Source organism: Anser anser (genome assembly GCF_964211835.1).
Source record: "Anser anser genome assembly, chromosome: 4".
Taxonomy (NCBI): domain Eukaryota; kingdom Metazoa; phylum Chordata; class Aves; order Anseriformes; family Anatidae; genus Anser; species Anser anser.
The window spans coordinates 25,883,227-25,907,149 of NC_139724.1; the positions used below are offsets into that span (position 1 = coordinate 25,883,227).

Below are 23,923 nucleotides of genomic sequence, written 5' to 3' on the forward strand. Positions count from 1 at the left end.
ATGGCATACTTTGTTACATGCTATTGCTAAAATACATCTCTGGTGTATTTTGGAAAGGAAGAAATTTAGTTTTTATGAAATGAAAGTGTCAAGTGAAATGAACTGTCAAGTCAGATTCCTTATCTCTTGCACGATCACACCACTGTACACAGCAGAAATATAGAATTATCTTCTTAAAAAATATTCTTAGTAAAATTACGAACACCTGAAGTGTAACGTTTAATTTTTGTGTCAATTGCTCATGTGTTTTAAATTACAATTCCTAACTAATCAGTTTTAAACTACAAGTTGAATGGCTATAATGCACTATAGCCTTTACCTGGAGTACCATGACTTTCTACATAAAAAGTACCTTCATGCAGCACCAACTCAGAGTTTCAAAGTAAAATTTTAAAGTAATGGCTCCGAAACCATGTCTTCACTCAGGCTCAAATGAGGAAACATGCAACCCATTAGCTGAATTTCTGTTATATATTATTAGAGAGGGCACCTATGCCTGCAACCCCCTGGAAACACTTTCCCCTGTAACTCTAGACAAGAGCTGATTTAGGAACAAAGCGCGCCCTGATGGACAGCCCAGACTAAACAAGAGCTCTGCAGCAGGCCTCAGGGGGACCAGCGCAGGGAGCTGGAGACTCGGGGGCCAGAAGATCTTCCCACCACATTTTTAGCTATGCAAACTATTTTAGCAAATGTGATCAAATCTTACACTTCAGCAATGTAAAATGATTACCTAATCATCAGAAATAATTCCCTTTTCAATCATACCTACTAATAAAATCTGTAGTTGTACACTAAAGGGAAGCACTGCAGGGCTTACAATAGCTCTCTACCATTTCAAAGCACTACTTTTTTAATGGTTAATTCTATTTTTATTTTTAAATCATGACAGATAACGTAGATTTGCTTGGAAAAGCAAAGCATCTACACTTCCAGCATAGCTGGGAAGGAAGCCCTGTGGCTTCATTAGTGTGTCCACATTTTTGAACTTACACATAAGAGCCGCACACTATGAGGTTCCTCAATTTAGTTCAACTAATTAGTGGTTTGTTATTACATAAAGTCATTTGATTAATACATTAAAATTAAACATATGAGATCTTTTTGAAGCATGCAGGAAATTAGTGCTGCCTCCCCCTGCCAAGTTTGCTCATTTGAGACTCTCTCCAAAGTCAATCTATGGATAATAAGAGGTGAAACAAATGCTTCTTTGCAGAGATACCGGGTTGTTAAGAAAGGGAGAACACACGGGGATGCTGGTTGATTTTACTATGGAAACAGTTGTTTATATTCTGTATTTTAAATCATATGGAGCAACACCAAGTCTATTTAGACCGTATATCTAAGAGGTTTCAATTCCGCAGAGGCCATCATGAACAATTTGCTGCTTCCTTTTTTCCTGTCACCCTGGCACTATAACCAGTCATTATAAGCTCTAATGAAGTTACCGCTTCTTATCCCCCTGATTAGAGATCCTTCCTTCTCTCTTTCATTAGTTCCACTGACCCACTAATTTTACTCATTATCTTTTTCACAGAAAAAGTAATAGCAGAAAACCAAAAGACAGTGGGTTCCAGATTCCTTTGCTGTTGCTCTTAAGAGAAGCAGGTCAGCAAGCACAAGGCTAAAATATATACTGCCATGGTAAAGCAGCTGGGAAGAAGTTTGTATTTGCTGCTATGGATCCTGATATTATTCTGCCAGCAATGATTTTAAGATATTTGGAGTCTCCAGGCAGCAGAGAAAAAGTCACCTGAGAAATAATTTCTATTTTAAAAATGGGTAAGGGCACAAACATGGAACTTATTAACGATGCTAATTTCTTATTGATACTAATTTCTTATTGTTCCATTTTACGTTATTTTTCCAGAAAGGCTCGATGCAGTGAAATCTGAAAGAAAAATTGTGAAACAGCTTATAGGGGCTTATTTCACTATTGGGGAAGGTGTGAAAGTACACATGGCTGAACAGATATGGATTCTTCACAACAAACCCCTTTGAATTTTTTGGTTCTCAGTATGGATGTCAAATGAAATAAAACAAAAGGGTGGCTGCCTGAGAAAGCTTCTAGGAATGTCAGTATTGTGCACAGTTGAGAGCAATTTGCCCTGTAGCATTTCATCTACGTTACTGAAGGACCAAATTGAGGGAAGGCTAAGAAACAGCAGGAACAGGAAAAAGTCTAGATAAAGGATGCCATAAAAGATGCCTCTTGTGCTCTCTGCACCATTTACAGTGATTGATTTGTGCTGCCACTTTACCATGTTTTTTCTTGACAAAGAACAAATAAAAAAAGGCTCCAACAAGAGCAACCACCTATCCCTAGAGAGCCTTTTGATTAAGCCTTCTACTTCAAATCTTATGTACTGAAACCATGTTAATATATTCTCCTTGTCTTATTCTAGTGTTGCCTGATGGTAAGAGATAGCGTTGTCAATAAATGGAACAAATGAAGGCAGTGAGGACCTTCAGATCCAATTTTTTCAATTATACCACATCTTTCCGTAAAATGTTAAGTACAGAACATTTTGCAATGCAGATCCCAAAATCTGAACAGAGTACTCTAATGGAGGCATTGCCAATTCTGTGAAATACAGGCTGCACGTACAGGAATATTCTCTGCAAGACAGTTCCACCTTTTTCTTTGGCAACAGAAAACATACCAGAACTTGGCTACTTTCTTTTTATGAAAGATCTTAGTTCTTAAAGAACTAAGTACCCTTGTCTGAAACATGAGTACTGTAGCTATAGTAAGATGAAATACACATTTTTACATTCAATAAATGTATTATAATCTCCTAAGTGGAAGACGAAATGTAAAAAATCATTAGGTAACAGGGGCAAATGAGCATGTTTACTTCCAATTCATTTTTAAACAGGTTTTCATTCATATTTCATTAGTCTAACTTGGATGGAACTCACAAAAGCAGTTACTCCATAGTTACTTCATATTCCTTAAAGAAAAAAACAAAACATAAATAAGTAAATGTGTGTTTTATAATTCATAAAAATCTTCCTGTAATTACAAGATAGGAATTTGGGGAAACAAAACAAACAGCACTGCTGTATTTAAAGACTTTAAAAGTAATTTACACTACTGAAAATGTTTCCTTCTTTTTAAAACATTAGATTGACATCATTATCATATAACAAACAAAAATGTGATAAAGAAGACAGTTTGCATGAGTTGGATGATAAATGTGTGGTTAACAGGAGCAATGTGCTTCACAATTAGGTACCAAGAAGAGGCATTATGGTAATGCTCTGTGTGTGACTTGATCTTCACTTGCTAATAAAGTGACATAAAGAATTTAACAATTAGAAGCAGCACTCTCCACTTCAGCAGTCACAGGAGATGATGCGGCAGTTGAAACAGCCCAAGCAAGACCCTAATAGCAAACTTAGCTCTCTCCTGTGTAGTGGATTTTTTCCCTGTGGTCTCTGATTTACAGGCTCTTAAAGGCTCTCGGATTTAGCTAATATACTTGTATGAATCTGAAATCCGCTGTAGATCGGCTGTCTTCACAAGAAAGCAGGGTGGATAGATGTAGGTTTCACCGCATAAATTGTGCTGTTATATAGTCCTGGGCCACAGCTAGGAGTGATGGATACAAAAGCATGCTAGCTTATTTTTTCAGCTGTGCAAGTTCTTCTACTGTTCCTTGCCCCATTGGTGCTCTCAAACCAACACAGCCACCCCACTATTTTTTTTTTTTTTTTGTTTAACAAGCCAACGTAAAAGCTACAAAAGCTATGCATTTTATATGTAAGTGGAACAAAATGCTTTTAAATTCTGACAGTCTTCAACCTCTATTATTCAGGTATGAATCTTCAGAAAAGGTTTCAAAGAATTGTGAATTATATCCTTCAGAAACAGATTACAAGAAGGTGTAACTGAAGGACTCCTGTATAAGTACAGAAAAAATCAGCATTAAAAGAAAACCTTGCTCTGCAAAATTTTGAGTCCTTTGCACAGAAATAAGGATGGTCTAGCCGGTACAGGCCACTTGGATTTCCATGGAGTTTGTAATGAATTTAATAGGCCATAGCATAAGATGTAAAACCTGACACATATAAATACTTAACTGAAATACATGGCATAGAGGGTAAAACAAAAGTTAGTTTTCAAAGGAGATCACCAGTGAAGTTTTGCCACAGCCTGTACTAGGCCCTGCAACAATCAATATGTCCAAAAATTATCTGTAAAACAAGGGGTAAAGCACAGGGCAACAGTACTGTGCTGATGATCCGAAGGCCAAGGGCAATATGGCCAAGGGCCAGCTGTGAGGAATCACAGAACCACCTGTACAAGGAAACTGGGCAATGCTTAGGCTACTGATGCCCTGCTGCAGTGAAGTCTGAAAACCACTGCTACATAATATTCGAAAAAGATTAATTCTTTCCATCATAAAAAGCTTGTATATGAAAGCTGTCATTTTTTTTTCACCTTAAATTTACTTTATATTTACTTAATTATATACAGTACTTTTTTCATTTGGTGGTACTCAAAGTCTACATTCTGATTTGGTACAGCTGATCGTAGAATAACCCATTGTCTAAACTGACCAGAGATTTGTAACATAATACATGACCATATCATCCGAACAAATACTTGAAAACTGGTATCAATTGAAAACAAATCCCTACTATTTATAGTTCCTGGCATATCTTCCTTTATTGTTGTGACTATGTTTAAAAGTGTTTTTTTTTTTTTTTTTTAACTTTCATTTTTTGATGGCAGAAACAGCAGATTGAATTGGAAATAGAAGACTTTGTGAAGTCTGTCAATAAATGAAACAGTTATGGTAAACATAATTTCACAATTTCATTTTTACCTAGTGAAAATTAATTTATTTAGATTGAGACCGAGACAACTGCAGGAAGATAATATCTCAGTAACAAGTTATTAAAGAAACTGGTGCAGATCTTTAAGTTATGAGCAAGCACATGCTGACTGAGAAATAGTGGTTTGGAAAAGATAAAAACACAGTAAATCTTACTCTGTTGGTAACCCATCTGACATAATCCAAGTTGTGTAAATTAAAATAGCATATGAATAGCAAAACTTCCTATTCAAACAAGACAAATTCACACCTGTGGAAGCTAGTAAGCCAAAAATAACTGATGTCATTAATTTGGAGAGTGATACCAATGCTCCATATTAAGATACATCTACTGCAAACCTGCTACTGTTGTTGGCAGCATGTTTCAGGACAAGAGTAATTTAGAAGCTGGAAAGTATGTTATAATAAGGAAATTAACTCATACTGTATCTCAGGGGACTCATTGCCATCATCAGAGAAGTGAGAGTTATGGACTGGATTTACAAGACAGACATTCTTGCAATAGTTTATAAAGCTAATTGTGAATAGCACAAATAAATACAGTGAAACTCATTGCTCTCATTTCATGGGGAACTAAGTAGACAAATACAGTATCTCTAGGCTATAAACCATGCTTAATCTGCACAAACCAATGGACCTGAGGAAGAAAATATGAGCAGCAGAAAACGAAAAGCCACTGATGAGCAAAGCATAGTGTTACTGAAGTGTCTGTTTTCATCTTTGCTTGAAATAAATCATGTTTTGCAAATTTTGAGAGAAGGAAGGAATGACGAGGAAGGGCAGTAGAAAAATAGGGAGACTACTAGTTGTTAAAATACATTTTCATTTTCATTCAGTGAACACTCCGAGTTGTCTTCTGTATGGAATTACACAGACGCAAAATAAAATCTATTGAATCCTCAGGTGGAAGAAAAGACATCATCCTAAAAATGTGTGCTTCCCTGTCTTAAGTTATAAATACGGTATTTTAAAATATCCTTAGAACTATTTTTTAAACTTACTATTCCTCTACATGCATACTAGTAGTCCATACTTCAACTTACTGCTTTTAACAGGGTAAGTATAATGTTAAACTTTATTTATAGGCAAAACAAAGCTCTTACAGGCCATCACTATGATTAAACACAGTTAAATTAATCAGAATCAAGAGAGAATGAGCTTACCCTTGTTCAAAATTTGGAAATTGGAAATTCCCTTTGGAATACATATTTCTCATAATTTCAGATCACGCCTGACCTCACCTGTTTTGTTTAACCAAACCTATTAATCAAATACATCCCGGAGGTAGCTAACCATCTTCCGGAATTCTAATAGAAGCAGAAAGTCAAGGGCAGCGTGAATTGATCCACATCACCTACCTTATTAAGTTTACAATGCTGACAATGCTTCCCTAGCTTTACTCAGAATTGCAGCTCAACCAGTTACTTTAAGACTGCTGCTTAAGAATTAAAACAATTTGACATACTAACACCTATGGACCAAATAACAGATTTTTTCTCAGTGCAATATAACCCTTAAAATCTGTAAGTTCTTTCCATCATATAGAAAATTAACAGAATAGCTAAAGTAATCTTTTATAAACATCCCTGAAACACATAACCACCCTCACATTGGCCATTATTGATTAATTTTGTTATCTGATTATTATTATTTTAGAAATAGTGTTTTATCAACTCTTCCACATAAAGTTTTGCTATCATTAGGACTTAATTTCATAGGTGACATCACATTCAATTTTCATTATTCACATGCTTAAGCAGAATTTTGTGCTCCTACATGTTCAACATGTTGAAAAGACATGCTAAAAAGAGCATATAAAAACAATGTAAAAAAGCAACTCAGCACTTCTGTCCATCACAGGCCTCACGAAAGAACACAGGCAGATATTCCTGATACAAGTCGTTTTCAAAGACAAAAATGGGAAATAATACTCCCAATTCTGTCTTTACACAGAAAAATCTTAGCAACCACTAAATCTGAGATCCTTTGCTACAACAGCTACTCAAAATCAAAAGGATGAATTTGCCCCATATATATATAAATATATATATATATATATACACACACACACACACTTTAAATTTGTGATTAAAAGGATTGGAACATCTTTCATTAGCAGAGACGGGCAAAAACAAATTTACCAGCTCAGTTCCCACTCAACACAAAGCGTCAAGGGAAGTGGAAGTTTTAACGTGGGGCATTGCTGCTTTCATGAATATAACTGCTGTCCCACAGCAGACACTTAGAGAAGGAAGAGGAAACATTGCCGTTCAGTGTCAAGGGATGAATGGCTACTTTACCACAGAGATTAATTTATGAGTTTGATACTAACTGTGGTGTTAGTTACCACACAGATTGCATTTTTTTTCCCTAAACACAAGAATAGATTTGAAGAAAAGATAGTAGAAATAGGTGATGTGTTAATATATAGAAATATACACATATTTCATACTCAACAACATATTGGTACAAGACAATTTTCTGACTCAGGAACCTATGGGCATATCTGCTATTGAGAACTGGGATATATCTGGTAGAAAGAGGCATCAATGGCGGACTTCACAATGTCTTGTACCTATGCTCACCACGCTTATAATAGCGCTATGTTGCCCACCTATCTCAGGAACACTGTGAAGAACACAGTGATGATCAGATAATGAGCCAAATGAACATGTCAAAATAGACAAATATATTTTATATCCTTTGAGAAAAAGCCATATCATATTATGCATAGTATATTCTACCCAAAGAACCAATCACCAGAGAACCAGTTTTAATCTACCCCCAATTGTTCTAAATGGATCTGGTTGAATATCATTCTCTTCTCTCTCCACCTTTATGAAGCAAATGATCCTTGCTATAGTAGAAAAGCTTTACTAATAAAAGGCACTGTAAAATGCTTTGTAAGCAAACAAAAAGTAGAAAGCCGATGTCAGTCTCCACTGAAGGTTTTTCTACAACCGATACTCCTCAGCCAAGAACACATTATCTCTGGCTGTCACTTGCTTCACCCTTGGCCTGTAGAACTGTATTCATCTCATGTGAAATCAACTGTCTTGCATGGTCATAGATGAAGGTGCAGTTGCTGATCTGCTTGAGAACTACAACTGCTGAACTAACAGAGACTGCAGAAACAAGTCTGAGCTCAATTTGTGTTGTGTAGCAGCACAGGGATACCTAAATTAGTAGTGTTGCTGAGGCAGAGCATACTCTGGGCTGGTCTGTAAAGCCCTACCTACGAAAATCACACAAAATCACAAAGGTGGTTTTATCAGACTTAAAACTAGGAGATATTGAGCGCTTAGAACAAAAAGTGCTATAAGTGTCTTTGTTATCAGTAAAATAAATAAAAATCAATCCAGCAAACTTCAATTGAATTAAGGTATGCAAATAACCAAATCATTAAAGGTTACAAGAAAAAGGTTACAAGATTCCTATCTCCGTGTCATATAACATGGTCAGTGAAAACTTGCAAACTAAAAATTATCCATTCAGAAATAATTTCCAGTATTAAGTATTGACATCCAGTTTCTGAAACAAGATTATACAGTTCTTTATGTATTACTCAAAGCACAAATAACTCTTTAATGATAACAAAGCAGTTCTAGGCTATTGGAGATTCCTGAAACATTCCTCCAAGGAAAACCGAAAGACAGCATGATTAATGATTTAAATTGACCCAAGTACAGTGATCACAAGTATTTTAATTTGTGAGAAAATCATATCAGAAGCTGTGCTATTCTAAATTGATATAATGCAATTTTTAGAATCAAAGGAAAAGTAATCAAGTAACAATAAAGACAATTGAATAGGAATGTGCACAGAACTAAAGTAATGTCACCCCCAATTAATGTCCCCTGCTAGCAAATCTATTAGCTTTGCTGCTACCAGGACCCATGAGGATGCATACAAATAGAGCACTGGGGACATTAATTACACATGGCAATATTTATGTAACTAGTATACTCATTTTTATAACTGAACAACAAAGTTCCATTAGCAATTCAATTTGCATTGTTTACCAAGGTCTATAACAAAAATCTTAAGCAAATTATGGCATGTGTCATTAGCAGAAGTTCACAAAATACAACAAAACCAACACAAATAATCTGCATGACCTCAGCATCACTGCCTGTCTTCATGACATTTTGTAACCTCCTGAAAATGACCACCTCGTCACTACTAAGCAGCACACACAACCCTAGCAGCAATGCCTCCATCAGCTAATGCTATGAACTTCTCCATGAAAGCTATCTGAAAAGAACTATCTCGGTGAATTTTGTCCTGAAAGTGTTTTTAAAGTATCACATATTTGCATCTTCTGTATTTCTACTGAGGACAAAAGCAAAACAAAATAAAACCATTCCATGTATCACTTTACTTGTGTATCATTTTCATGAATAAAGTTTTTTTGAAAAAGAAATCCCACGTTGGAAAGGTGAAAGTGACTTTCAATTTCTTATCAGTTTCAGTTCTGCCCTTAACTTGCACAACAGGTATTTGTATTTCTGATCTGCAGCCCCAGGCTTGTTCTGGGAATTCAATAGCTGGTTAGTGACAAACTGTTGCACTCCAATTTCTTCTCTGTGTACATTAACAAACTGTTTGGTGGTGCCGTCTCAGCAAGATAGATATCGTATACTTTTCACTGTGTATATCATGCACCGATGCATTAAACATCATTTATGATTTCATATTCCACAAAAGGCATTATTATTTCTCCTTGCAAGAATACTACTGAATTTTCCCAAGAAGAAATGAGTCTTGTAACTCTTCATTTGCCTTTCTGAAGCCTCATTTCAGGGTATCTATTGTACATAAGTAAGCAGACAGATTTTAAATATGAACAGTCCATTCAGTGCGGCTTAAGGTCTGAATGTCTGCATTTCTCCATTACAGAATCTTTAAATGTGAAATTGAAAAGTAAATTTTAATGTTCTTAGTCATTGAAATTTATCCAACAATGTTAGATTGCAAAGAACCTCATTTAAAAGCATAGTCCTACAAATAAACAAAACCTTATTACTATTGCCTGCCCTTGCCTAAATGGTTGGTACAGATTTAATTAATTAAAAATAAAACACATTTTTAAGAACAAAAGAAGAGGAAGCAACATTTGCTGTTCTGAAAATATACACCTGTCCTAAAGGTGTATATTTAAAATAAACCTGTCCTGAAGGATTTTGTCACATTCCTACATGTGGGGTTATATAAGGTTGAAAATAGATTTTGATAGATATAAACCAATAAAAAATTGGATTCATTCTATTAAGACTCTGGTTCACAGATATATTTGATAAAGTTAGGTCACTGACTGAAATTGTGATATACAATCAGTGCCCTGGAAAGTACAGACACTACTATTTTGTGAATGACCTGGTATAAAATATAAGTTTTTGTTTTAATTTTAGGTTACAATAAATTTGTCTTTTTGAGTTAAAGCACATCTTTAGAATCATAATTTATTTTTTGCTCTGATTATTTTTTTTTGGTGCATTCCTTTTCAATAAACATTTTAACAAATTCCCTGGCAGAAATTTTGCCACTTACCTTCTTTTGTTTATGAAATATTATGGAAAGCAAAGTTTACAGTTCAAGCTTACCCATTTGCACACTATATATGAATTAGAGTACTTAATTGGAGAAAAATAATTTCAAAAAACAAATCAAATGATTGATGTTCCAGGCTATACAACTTTAATATCAAATTCTGAATATTAAATAATTAAATGCATATAGTGAGGTTCTGCAAATAATTCCACGGGTAAAATATGCTGGCATAAAAAACTCATTGACTCATTAACTGGATGTTAAGTAAATCCATACTAATCAATTAACAAATAGGATACTTTTCTCAATTTCCCATTAAAAATTACTTTCTATCAATTGCTTGTATCCTACACATATCTAAATTATGGATTTTCCACCATTAGTCTTAATTTTCCTACCCTGTTAATACAACATTTTAAAGAATTAAACACCAAATTCTACTATTGAAGAACAGCGTACTGTAAATATTATGAAGACTGTTTTACCTCTAAAGCAACATAGAAGAACATATTTTGAATGCAATTACTTATCTGTGTATGTCCGGGGTATCTCCTAGTTTTTAATATATACCTAGATTGGTATTGGATTTCTTAACATATTCTACTAATGCACTACAGAAAGCTTTCCTAACAAGCCTCAGTGAAATCATTGCTCTGCCAAAATTGCAAGTAAGGTTCAGTGACTGAAATGTATGGAATGCAACAATGAAATACACAAAAAACATAACGAGGGAGTACACGACACTGAGCTACCAGCATATTCACTCATCTCTTCATAGGGTGGAGACTATGCACCCCATCCAAAATAGTGTATTAAAAGTTGCACTGCTGACATCATCCTAAGGCTTCTGCATTGTACCTAAGGAAGTCCAGCCATGTCTGCTGAAAACTGCATTTGTCACAGGGTAGGGTATTGCTAAAGCCTTCTGCAACAAGGTGACTGTCTTGATAGGTGAGAGGAGAGCAGAGGATGTTAGTTACCTCAGCTTTAGTAACGCTTTTGACACTGTCTCCCATAACATCATGGAGAAGCTGGCGAAGTACAGGCTAGATAAGAGGACAGTGACATGGATTGAAAACTGTATGAATATCCAAGCTCTGAGGGTGGTGATCAACGGCACAAAGTCTCTTTAGAGGCAAATCACTCGTGGTGTACCAACAGAGGGGACAATAATGTGGCCAGTACTGTTCAGCCTCTCCCTAATGATGGGACAGCATGCACCCTTAGCAGGTTTGTTGATGACACAAACATGGGAGGAGGAATAACCGCAAGCACCACTATATACTGGGGGCTGACATGCTGGAAAGCAGCTTTGCAGAGAAAGACCTGGGGTCCTGGGGGGCAAGAAGCTGACCATAAGCCAGCAGTCTCATGATAAGAAAGGCTGATGGCATCCTGCACTGCATTAGGAGTGTTGCCAGCAGGTCGAGGGAGGTGATCCTGCCCCAGTACTTGGAACTGGTGAGGCCTCACCTGGAGTGCTGGGTCCAGTTCTGGGCTCCCGTGCAGATTTGAAGAAAGATATGGACCTCTTGTTGTGTGTCCAGTGCAGGGCTACAAAAATGTTTAGTAAACTGGAGTGTCAGTCACATGAGGAGAGAGAGAGCTGGGACTGTTCAGCCTAGAGAAGGGAAGGCTCAGGGAGGATTTTATCCATGCTTATAAATACATGATGGGAGACAATGAAAAAGAGGGAGACAGACTCTTAGCGATGCTAGGATGAGAGGCTATGGGCACAAATTAAAATGCATGAAATTCAAGCAGAACATGAAAACCACTATTTTACTGTGAGTTTGGCCAAACACTGAAACAGGTTGCCCATAGAGGCTGTGAAGTCTCCATCTGTGGAGATGCACAAAACCTGGCTGGGTGCAGTCCTGGGTGACCAAGTTTAGCTGACATTGCTTGAGCAGGGAAACTGGATGAGTTGATCTCAAGAGGCCCCTTTCAACCTCAACCATTCTGTAATTCTATAATCACAACTTGTCAGATATAACGGAATACATGAATGACGAATGAGCACAGTTTTGTATTAAATGCTTCTTGAAAAAAGCTACTGTGCAGGGATCAGGCCCACCAGTATTGAAGACCCTTTGCAAATTTAGGCAAATACATCTTCACGCAGTTGCTGTACAGACTTCCGTGACATGTTACTGACCTTTGCTATCTGTTTCTGGGGGGAAATGAATCGTGATATCAAAGGCTCATGAAACAATAACAGCATGGCTGTTTCTTGGTTATTTCAATGGTATGCTGTCAACAGCAGGGTTTATGAGCCTGATGAATGTGCGTTCATGCAGAATAGGGAAAAGGCCACATTTGCATTGAAATTCAGTTTTTAATTGTCCTTATTCTTTATTGATGCTTGGTGAATTGGATCTATAAAGAACCATTTTTAAGCAGAATGAAACTTGACAAATAATGTAGCTGTGTAAACAATTTCAGCAATTATGGCAGCAATTATTCTCTGTTCTATCTCTTGGTAGCTTTAAAAAGGGGAGAAAAAATGTGAGAGGAGACCAGCTTTAGAAACCCTGTGGAGATCACAGCATCTTGAAAGTCAGAGAAGCCAAATATCAAAATCTATATGACATAGGTTTAGCACAATAAGATAAACATTGTCCCTACCCCTGAAGTTTTAAAAAGAAAAACCTTTCTTACTTAGATAAATCAATAGACTCAAATTAATTAAACATGTAGGAAAAATGCCACCCACACAAAAACTTGAAACAAGAGCAAAGTTGTGCAGTCACAAAACATTATATGCCACCCTATTATTTATACAACTACTAGAAATCGTACTGCCATTATTCTTTCTTCAGGCTCTGTTAGGAAAATCAATCGTTGCTTAGGATGATAAATAAGGACACACCAGCAGCAAGAGATTAACTCTTCAGATAAGTTTTGCTGTCTTCTGCCGAGGTCTGGTTACACAGCATGTCTTTTATTCTGAAATTACTGACATTTTCAGTGCAGGAGGAGAGGAAATTTGTTCTAGCTGCAGCAACACTGCTGAGAGTATATTTCCTAAAAACACAGGTATACTGTATACAGTATACAACAGAGATCTGATTATGATAATATTCCTTCCTGGACCTAAAACTCATTAATCATCTGGTATCCAAAGTGCACTAACTGTTCCACCAGAGCACTACTTGCCAGTTTCTCATTTCCCTCTAACTACAAGGGGCGCCACTGGGAGTATTGTCACACACTGACTCTGAAAAGCAGAGACCTGAGCACATCCCTGAATTCCACCTCAGAAGAGAAAGCTTTGAAGCCATTTAGAAAGATGACAAAATGGTAACCATTTACTTTAGAAACTTAAAGTGCCATACAGAAGACACACGTAAAAATGCAGAAAATAAAACAATAAAATGAATCTTGCAAGAAGGAAAAATGCCTATGAATTCAGAAACAAAATGCAGTAGCTTTAACTGATGAACAGCAACAGAGAAAGTATCTTTATGACTACAAAAGGAAATGTTAATACCCAGAGAGAACGAGTTATTGTTGAGAAGCTAATAACAATTTATGAGATTTTTGTCCTCCATCTTTGCTTTCCTGAAGCTCATACTTAGGAAATCAGAGAAAAGAGAAATATTTTCATTATCTGGCCAATAAGAAGATTCAGAGAGCTGCTAGACACAGAGAATGGTACACCTTACCTTGCAAACCACGACTAAATATATCAATTAATGCTTAAAAGGAAAATATGGAAGCTTTGCCTATTTTATTTTCCACTCCTCATAGTACTGAAAGTTATGTGGCATTGCCAAGAACGAACGCATATCAAGGTACACAGCCATTTATTCCAAGATAGTTAAAAGCCAGACTGAAACATTTTTAAAATGTGATGCAGCCTTTTGGACAAGCTATGGCAAGTGAAGCAGAAGTTACTTTTACTTTGGTGGGTAGCCAACACCACCAAAGGTTTGCCCTTCAAAGACACAGAAAGTAAACCAAATAAGCAAAAGGGTGTGGAAACTACAAGCAGGGTCTGCCTTAGCTCTAAAAGCGCAGACAACCACACAAAATACATACAATCATGTGTAATACAAAGCCCTGTCATTTATAGCTAAGACAAAAAGGCAACAAAAGGATAATCAGGAAAATAGCACACCTCGTCTGACTAATCAAACAATCATCATCACCAGTAGAGCAGACAGGTATATTGCAAGCATCCCAGCACAGGCTGGTGTTTCACAAGAGATTTAAAGGAAGATCAGCTAGAGTCAGAAGCAATCTGTCTGCACAACAGATCCTCACAGAAAGCAATTATTTAGCTCCTAGCAAGAGACATCATCAAATCTACTGCTTAGTAAACATGTAAGTAACTCGCCAAGAACTAAAAGACTCTTAATATTTAGTGTCAGGCAGCTGATAAATCAGTCACCTCTGTATCTACCCCGGGGACTCATTTTTTCCACTTCTAGAACTCAGTGTGAGGCAGTCTTGCTCTCACCCCACGGCCCGCAAGCATCATCTGGGAGAGGTACCCGTAGAAAAGGGGTACCCCCAAAATCAGTCAGCAGCAGCTACCTGGAAGTCTGACGTTTCTTATCTTTACCCTCAGCACTCCCCTTTGCGTGTACAGCTCAGAGAACTGTTTACCTTTATATGTCAATATTATTATTAAGTACCTGTTGGGATTAGCAGTGAAGATGTGTTTAATTAGGCCATACAAGTACGGACTATTGCACAAGTAAAAACAATTAATCTCTTTAAATCTTGGAGAGCTGATGTATAGGGTAGTAAAATGGTAGAAAATAAAACTTAATGAAGCACAGTTAAATGTATGAGAATGCTAATATTATCAGAGAGTAACAAATAGATTGGAAGATTACGAACATGAGTCTAATTACTATGATTTTGCATTTTTCATATTGATCAGAAACTTAATTCTAGCTCTCCCACTGTAAAATAAATAACTGGATTTCCTTTTAAGGGGTAAAGAGCTATGCTGTTTATTCATGCCCACATCTTATTTACTATTTCATTACATTCAACCTGTTTACTGTCATGTCTTATCCGTCCCCTCCAAATCCTACAACATACTGTGAATAGGTTCATTTGAAGACAACCACAATCATCTTCACCTCTGATTCTCTCTGAAAAACGCTTTTATTGTTTGCCAGGGAATACCTTGATGATGATGCACCAGTTTACAAATCAAGATGGTATTCTTCATGTATGATTTAAAAATAGATTTCTTCCACAATTTCTCATGCAATCAGATACATTCATTGTAATTTGCTAATTTGTATATTCTTAAATGAGCAAAATATTAACACAAACCAAGTGCTACAAAACCCGGAAAGACAAACAGAAGCCAACTTCTAATATTTAAGCCTTTTGAGGTATCTGCACCTCATTTATATCTAGGAATGTCAGAAGCAAAATACTCATGTGACATTGCATCAAGTAGTGTTTTTAAAATTAGCTAATTAAGGCTAAAACCAGTAGAGATGGTTGGTGAGTGCAACATGATATTTATATATTTTTGCTGGATGGCTAAATGAAAGGATTAAATAACCACAATATGAGTTGGTGCACTTCTGTTTTTAAAATTAAAGACTAAGGATGGAACATTTTGTACTATTAACAAATGTGAGGAGAAATCGTAGGAAAGATGACGGATGCTTTTTTCTTTCCTTTTTTTTTTTTTTTTTTTTTTTTTTTTAAGGAACTAGAAAATAAGACTTATGAGGATACGAGGAGCAACTGAGGGAACTGGGGTTGTTTATTCTGGAGAAAAGGAGGCTGAGGGTAGACCTCATCACTATCTCACAATAAAAGAGGTTGCAACAAGGAGGGTGTCAGGTCTCTTTTCTCAGATGACAAGTGACAGAAATGAGGAAACAATCTCAAGCTGCAGCAGGAAGTTTTACATTGGATATCAAGAATTTCTTCATGAAGAGGGTGGTCAAGCATTGGAATGGGCTGCCCAGGGAAGTGGTGGAGTCCCCGTCTCTGGGGATATTTAAGAGGCACGTAGACGTGGCATTAAGGGACATGATTCACGAGGTCAGCTGGATGGTGGGACTTGGTCATCTTGAAGGTCTTTTTCAGCCTGTAGGATTCTATGATTTGAGATGTCAGCAAAATTTTTTAGGTGCTGTAACCAGATCACAGCATTCATTTGTGCCCTTAAGAACCACTACTGCCATTTGGATGGTATTCGGTACCTAAGGTATTCCACATAATCACTTTTAGTGTGCTGTAAGATATTCAGGAGATCATGATCTGTAGAAGAATATGACTACAGACGTGGAACTATTCTACTAAGTGTCAGCAATATCTGACTAACCCTAAACAGAGAAAAATTGCAACGCCTTCCTTAAGTGTATGATTTCTATTCTAAAGAATTTATCATGTCAAGTGGTGGCCGTAAGTATCACTAAAATTGATACCATGCTGCCTGCACACAAAAATAAGGAGGGGAACAAGATTCCTTGCAGAGGTGAATTTAAAAGAGAAATTTGTCTTTTGGTTGTCCTATACAAGCAGCCTGAGAGCTCTCTAGTTAACAAAGGAAATGTGCAGAACGAAAGATTTTTTAGATACTGAAAGAATTAAGTCTCTGGGGCAGCGTGCATCAAAACTGAAGTTATCACAAACATTCTAAATTCTAAAAGTACAGTAAAACGAAGGCTTTGCATCTCACAGACTAATACAGATTATATAAATATATACTTGCATTGTATTAATTGTATTTAAATAAAATAGATTACCTTGAGCACAGTCCATCAGCACACACGCAAAAAGTCATCTCACAGGAAAATGTGGCTTATGTAGGAAAAGTCTTGTTAAATTGTATTGACCACAAACTGCTAGTATTGTAACTAAATAGGTTACTTTCTCTGATAAACATTCCCTAGAAAATACAGATGCTGTTTATTTTTTGATAATTACAACTTCAGAGAGATTCCTGAAGATGAAAGGATGTTGCTAAGCAAGACTCACAACTAGACTGTGTGTTCAAAAAAAAAAAGGACCTAGCTACATCTGTCTGATCTCACATGAAGAGTGGAGATTGCTTAGACATGTAATCATTTCTCTCATTAGCTGATCAACAGCAATCAAGACCTGAGAGTTCCTACTGCTTCTTGAAACTCATGGTGTATGTCTGTAAAATGAAACAATACTCACAGTCACTATTTCTGACACACTAGTTAGACTTATAAATGTACAAAGTTGTCCACACACAGTCGTGCTCCAGGGTGAGGAGTATTTAATTTCAAAATTAAGAAATGTGATCCGAGGCACTAAAAGCATTTGCCTGAGAAAGTCTCAGACAACAAGCAAGTCCATCAGCCTGAAAAAGCTTAATCTCTGGAGATGGCAGCCAGAGCTCTGAATTTCTTCTTGAAAACAGCACGTTTTCAAGACACTAAGGCAAAGCAAGTTAGGAGAGCTACTGAAAGTTAGTTGATACAGCAGTTCTAAGCATTTGAAATGTTGCACTGTATTAATGTTATGGATATTATGTTATTGGTATTGGGAAGCCTCAATATAACAACTCTTTCAAAATCCTTCTGAAAGTGTTACGTCATGCATATTATGAACTGTACACCAACTAGAACAAAGACCTTGGAATATATTTGGCTGCTGCCAAATTCCTAGCTCTTGAATGGTTCCCCAACAACACAAGGAATACCTCTGTTCAGGGGAGGGCCGTGAAGACGATCAGAGGGCTGGAGCACCTCTCCTATGAAGGAAGGCTAAGAGAGCTGGGGATGTTCAGCCTACAGAAGAGAAGGCAGCTCTGGGGGGACCTCATTGCAGCTTTTCAATACTTAAAGGGGGCTTATAAAAAAATATGTAGAGCAACTTTTTGTTTGGGCAGATAATGACAGGACAAGGGGGAATGGTTTTAAACTAAAAGAAGGGAGATTTGAATTACGGGGAAATTCTTCACAGTGGTGAGGCACAGGTTGCCCAGAGAAGCTGTGGATGTCCCAACCCTGGAGGTGTTCAAGGCCAGGCTGGATGGGGCTTTGGGCATGCTGATCTAGTGGGAGGTGTCTCTGCCCATGACAGGGGGTTGGAACTGGATGGGCTTTAAGGTCCCTTCCAACCCAAACCATTCTCTGACTCTATGATTCTATGAAGTAACTACTAGCAAGCCCTCTGGGAAATAATAAGTACAGTATTTACAGAAGTAAATAGGGACTTAAATTGCAGAAAAATGTGTTTGTCTCAGATATATTAAGTAGTTGCTTACAAACTGCGAGAGTAACTGTGTCCTACCAATCCAATGTAAGTAAAGGGACCTCCTTCATTGTCACGATACCATTGAAAATAACATGACATTTAAGACAAGCAAAACCACTTACAGGAATCTCTTCAGTGAGTTTATCAGAGGTGTTAGTTGCCCACATTTATGAAATATCCCATTCAGATCAACAGGATTAACTCAGAGTAAAAACACAGACTCAATATTATTGAAGCAAGTGGAAATATCTGGAATCAATAGGAATTTAGTACTGCTAATGAACAGAAAATACTGAGTTCCTACGACCAAATACAATGCCTTTGTTTTACATAACATCATTAGCCACCAGTAAATTAGATATCTTTAGAAGTTTCATTAAAATCTAGTACTGCTAAATCACCTTTTTTTTTCTTCCCTCTCCAAGGGCACTGACGGAACCCTGCCCTCCATTCACTGACATGAAGATCTCTCTATCCCTAGGGCTGTATGCAGACCACTGCATTACAGCATAGAGAGAATCCTATACAATTAGCTCCCATAATGAACATTTCTTTTTCCTGTATTTTCCACCTTTATTCCATTCCATGAATATTATGGTATCAATCACGACAGTTTGTTGTGAGCTTAGACATAAGCAAATACACCAAACTCAAAGCAATTTTTACAGTATCAATTTTAGAAGCTGCTCTACACTTACAGTAATTACAAAAGCAACAGCCTTTTTCCTTCAGAGCACATGATCAAAATGTACTGTTTTGATGTATCTCAGCTATTCAAATTTTTAATCTGCTGAAAATTTGACTTCTAATTTTAAAGCAAAAAGAGAAGTTCCACAAAACTTTTCAAACTTGCCACACACATTTGACAAATGTAAAAATCTTGCATAGGAAGAATTAGAAGAAATTCTTTTCTATTGTATATTATTCTACTTTCATAAAAACATCTGTTGCCACCCACTATGAAATAAAACAGGACAACTTCTGAGCAGTCATGTCATTCTGGAGGTTCTTGCGCAATGCCTAGACTGTAGAGAATCTGATGCTCTGTGATTCTTGGTGCTGTTGGATAACTTAGCAACATGTGTTCCCCACACTCATATAGGCCTGATGTGAAAAACTGAGAAAATTGTCACTATATTTTGGGACGCTTGTTCTACTGAGAAATTCCTACTGTCACATCTGAAATTTATTATTTTTGAACATTTTTCTTTGAACTTTTACATGTGTAGTTATATTTGCAGTTCTGGCATTTATCTCGTAAACTGACCTAGTGTTTATTGACAGCATCTTAAATACTGTCACTTGCAGTGGTGTCTCATGATCATATATCTACATTACACACTTTAAGAGGCATGTTTCCCCCCTCCACCAGAAACACTGAATTTTCACATTGTAGCTAAAACTTGTCAAGTTCCTAAAAATATTTGCTTGTTCCTTCTGATTTGACATTTACTGTGATCACCAGCAGTAACTGACCTTGAAGGGGAAGCATGTGCCACACTCACTCTGTTACATCATTGTAGATTAGGTTGGGCCTGGCAAGTTATCTTCAGCATTTTTTCTTTTTTCTTCAGCTGATTTCTGGCTACTTAACTGTATCTAAGAATATAGAAAGTCCAGTTTCAAGCATGGCTTGAAGATCATTGGCAGTCCAGAGAGTCACTGCTGGTATTAGACCCTTCCTATTAGTCAGGTTTCAATATCTGCAATTCCCTTGATTAAGCAGCTTTGTCTTTACAAGGTTTAAGTGGAAAAACAAGGGCTATTACACAAGAAATTCAGATTAAATGTTCAGTCATGCAAATGAGCAAATGGTTTTGCAGAGTCAGAACACTGAGGACCATGTTGACCACCCTGACTTCTGGATGACTTTGGTTACTCAACAACTGCAGTGTAAACAGTGGAAGATAGAGAGAGAGAAAGGAATAGAAATTTTTGTTTTTCTACAATTCAAGAAAACTAGGCTCCATGCATTCTTGCACCAAGAAGTACACTCTGCTACTCTCCACTGTAGGAAAATCACAGTGTAATTGCACTAATTATAAAAGGACTTAACAAAATAGAATTTATCAGTGCTACAGTGTGTCTGATTCCAGTTTAATTCTTAATGTTCTTAAGCCATGCAAATCAAGAGGAAAAAACTTTATTTTCCTACCTTTCTGCATTCATGCATTTTATTATGTTATTTTGGGAATCTTCATACTGACTGGGTAAATATAAGCCCGCAATGCTTCTGAATAAATAAATAAATAAATCAAGCAAGGTCTCTGCTTCTCCAGGTAAATGAGTGCATCCATCTAAAAAAAACTAACGGCTTGTAAAATATGAATGAACAAATGAGAGGACATTTCCAATTAACTTCCATAATAATCAAGAAATACCTTATCTTGCTCATTTTGCATCCCTTGGAAATCATCTGCACTGCATAAAGGCTGGACCCACCGTCTGGGAAGTACTTTGCATCCTCTTAATGGGATGTTTTAATTTCAGAAGATTCAGTCTATAACTCCAAACAATTCAGATTCTCTATTTCATGAACATCAGGGGCAGAATTTAAAGACAGAAGTATTAATTTCAAACCCAAGGCTAATTGATAACATTAAGACTTGAAATCTAAGCTACCATTAAGCTTCATCTGCACAAATACAACTCCTAATACTGCATCACTTTGCTTACCTAGTGACATTGAAAACATAAGAAAAATAACAGAAGACTGAAGTGCAAACCAGTGAAAAAAAGCCATTTTATACATCTTATTTAAATGTTAACTGTATATTGAGGCTGTAATACTTAAGTCAGATTAGTTAATTTGGTAAGAAGCCTTATAAACACTTGTAAAGTACGTGTATAATGCATTTAAATTACGGAGCCTAAGAAAGTGTCTCATTCTAATAAGTAAACAAGTATTTCAGTATTTTTAAACAATAGCTAATAACAGTGTGTCAGACCCACGCAAGCTCTATTACGTGAAAAGGGATAATGTCAAAGATCTTTCCCCTAATTAATTAGGGCAGAATACTCAGTAGAAGTGCATATGCATTTACACGTGCAGGACTCAAGTTGAACTCAAGTACTATGAATTGCGGGAGACCTTAGAGTCACCTCTGTAGATTCACTTTCTTTCACTGAATTTATTAATATTTTAAAATATTTTGTTTTTATCAGGGGACCTTTTACATGATACAGAGATTGGTATATTGTAATACTATGATTTTCTGACTATTAAAAAAAAGAAAAATAAATAGTAAAGAAAGTAAGTGAACTGGAACCAAAGATGATCTGAATTAAATATTTTGTAGCTGTTAACGTTTTATAGGGCTATAGAATTTTTAAGTATTATAGAATTGGTTTTTAAAACCTTTCTTGAAATGTAATTACCACCTTGCCATTAACCATTAAAGCTGGTCACTGAAAGGTCCTTTTGGATTATTAGCAAGAGTGGATATAACATTTGATTCACAATCACGGATTTACAGATACGACCTGACATAATCCTGTAATCTTCCTACTATATCTACTAGTTAATAAACAGCAATTAAAATCCTGGAAATTTTTGGTTATTTGTTTCTGACAAGAAAAAAAAAGTAAAAGGAAAAGAAAAAAAAGAAAATAAAACCATAGAAATAATTAGGGCAGAAATGTGCTTAATTTTTGTTCTTTTTCCCCAACGTATGTATGCTACACAGGTAATTTAGTATCAATTTTATAGTAAGCAAACAGAAAAGAAATAGAGCTTATTTCAAATCTGCCTTCAGGTTTTATTCATTAAAAAAGATTTTTTGTTTTGATGATATCCCATTTTCATAGCAGTAGGTGCCTCTGTCTGAAGAGATTAGTGGCATCTTTTCATTAGTGAGATGCATATATTAACAAGATGGTAAATAATACTAGCTGGACTGCATTTCAGAAGAGAAGGTCCGGGTATTAAAATATTTGCAGAACCTGTTCATTTACAGTATGCTAATAACAACATTTCCTTAGGTTAATAAACAAACATTACATTCCCAACTTTAACCCCCCAATTCTTAAACTTAAAAATATGCATTCCCGAGTGACTGACTTTGAGGGTACATTCCCCATCTCTGGTGATATTTGAGCAACTGTGGAAAAGAGACCTGAAATCCAGCAAGGGGGATCAAATAGATGGCATATAGCAGCAGAACACTTTACAGATCTCAGCTTCCACTCGAAGATGTCATGAGAGCCTTTAAATTGTTTGATAGTCAATTTCTAGAAGTATCTTCTGATGAAGATAATGCTGAAGCCAGCGTAATTTTAAAATCATGGTTTTATAGCCTTTGATTTAATTAGGAGGTGGTAGACATCAGAAGCAGTATGGAGGGGGAAAGAGATCTCATTTGGTCTAATCCTCCCACTATGTAAGCAATTCAAGCAGGGCACATATTGTAACCTAAGGGATGTAGGTAATGGAAAGAAGTGACGTAGTATTGCCTTTTGTTCACCTGACCATATACATATCCAATACAGACAGGGATACGACAGTGGAAAAGCCATCAGTAATGTATGTTCTTGTATGATATTTCTTCTAACTCAGCTAAGCCAACACTTGGATGTAAAATGTTAACACAGAAAATTGGGAATTAAAATTTGCCACTTTAATATTAGAGAATATTGTCACAGGAGGAGAGAGTTGAAGGATCCAATAGTCTTGTCAGAAGGACAATTTTAATTTGAACATTTCCTGAAAAAAATTGAAAAGTGTCCCAGGACTGAAATCCTGATCACATTGACTGTCAGCCGCATAAGAAAGGAGCAAGGGGACAGTAAGTTTTTGCTTCTGGTTTAGGGATAAGTGAATTATCCAAGAGGAGCTATTCTAGGTAAGTTCTCTGCAAATATTAAAGGAGTGCTAAGACAATTCTATAAATGAAAAGACTCCTCTTAGGTGATAGTTGAAGCATAACAGATACCAAAAGAATTGAGTGGTTTAAAAAGTAACACCCTAAACACAGTAGGAGACTAGGGTCAGAGAAAGCAAAGGCAAACAGAATTTACCGAGATAACTGAAAGAAAGTCTGTTCAGCTAAAAATTACAGAGTAGTAAGACCTTTAAGAAAATAAACATGTACAGTATTTTTAGATGTGTTTTTCCTCTTAAAAAGCCTTGTCTATTGTTAATATAAACACTTATTTCAAAAGGTTTGTCTGATTATTACATACGCCAGTGGCTACAGTCAAGGAGCTTTAAAGACAATCAGACCTGCTGAATAAAAACTGTTGCTACATCATGACACTGTCTACAGTTGACAATATTACATGAGAAGAAAAGGTTCATGTCTAAAAACCTCTAC

General features: G+C 36.4%; 1 protein-coding gene and 1 long non-coding RNA gene across 8 annotated transcripts in view; both read right to left on the reverse strand.

The window, feature by feature from the left end:
* Window positions 1–23,923, reverse strand: part of GALNTL6 (polypeptide N-acetylgalactosaminyltransferase like 6) — a 517,959-nt gene that overhangs the window by 151,953 nt on the left and 342,083 nt on the right. The window lies entirely within an intron of this gene.
* Window positions 5,556–23,923, reverse strand: part of LOC310899499 — a 33,794-nt gene continuing 15,426 nt past the window's right edge. The window contains exon 2 of the long non-coding RNA XR_014584350.1: window positions 5,556–21,137. This is a non-coding gene — a long non-coding RNA (uncharacterized lncRNA). The remainder of the gene's footprint in view (window positions 21,138–23,923) is intronic.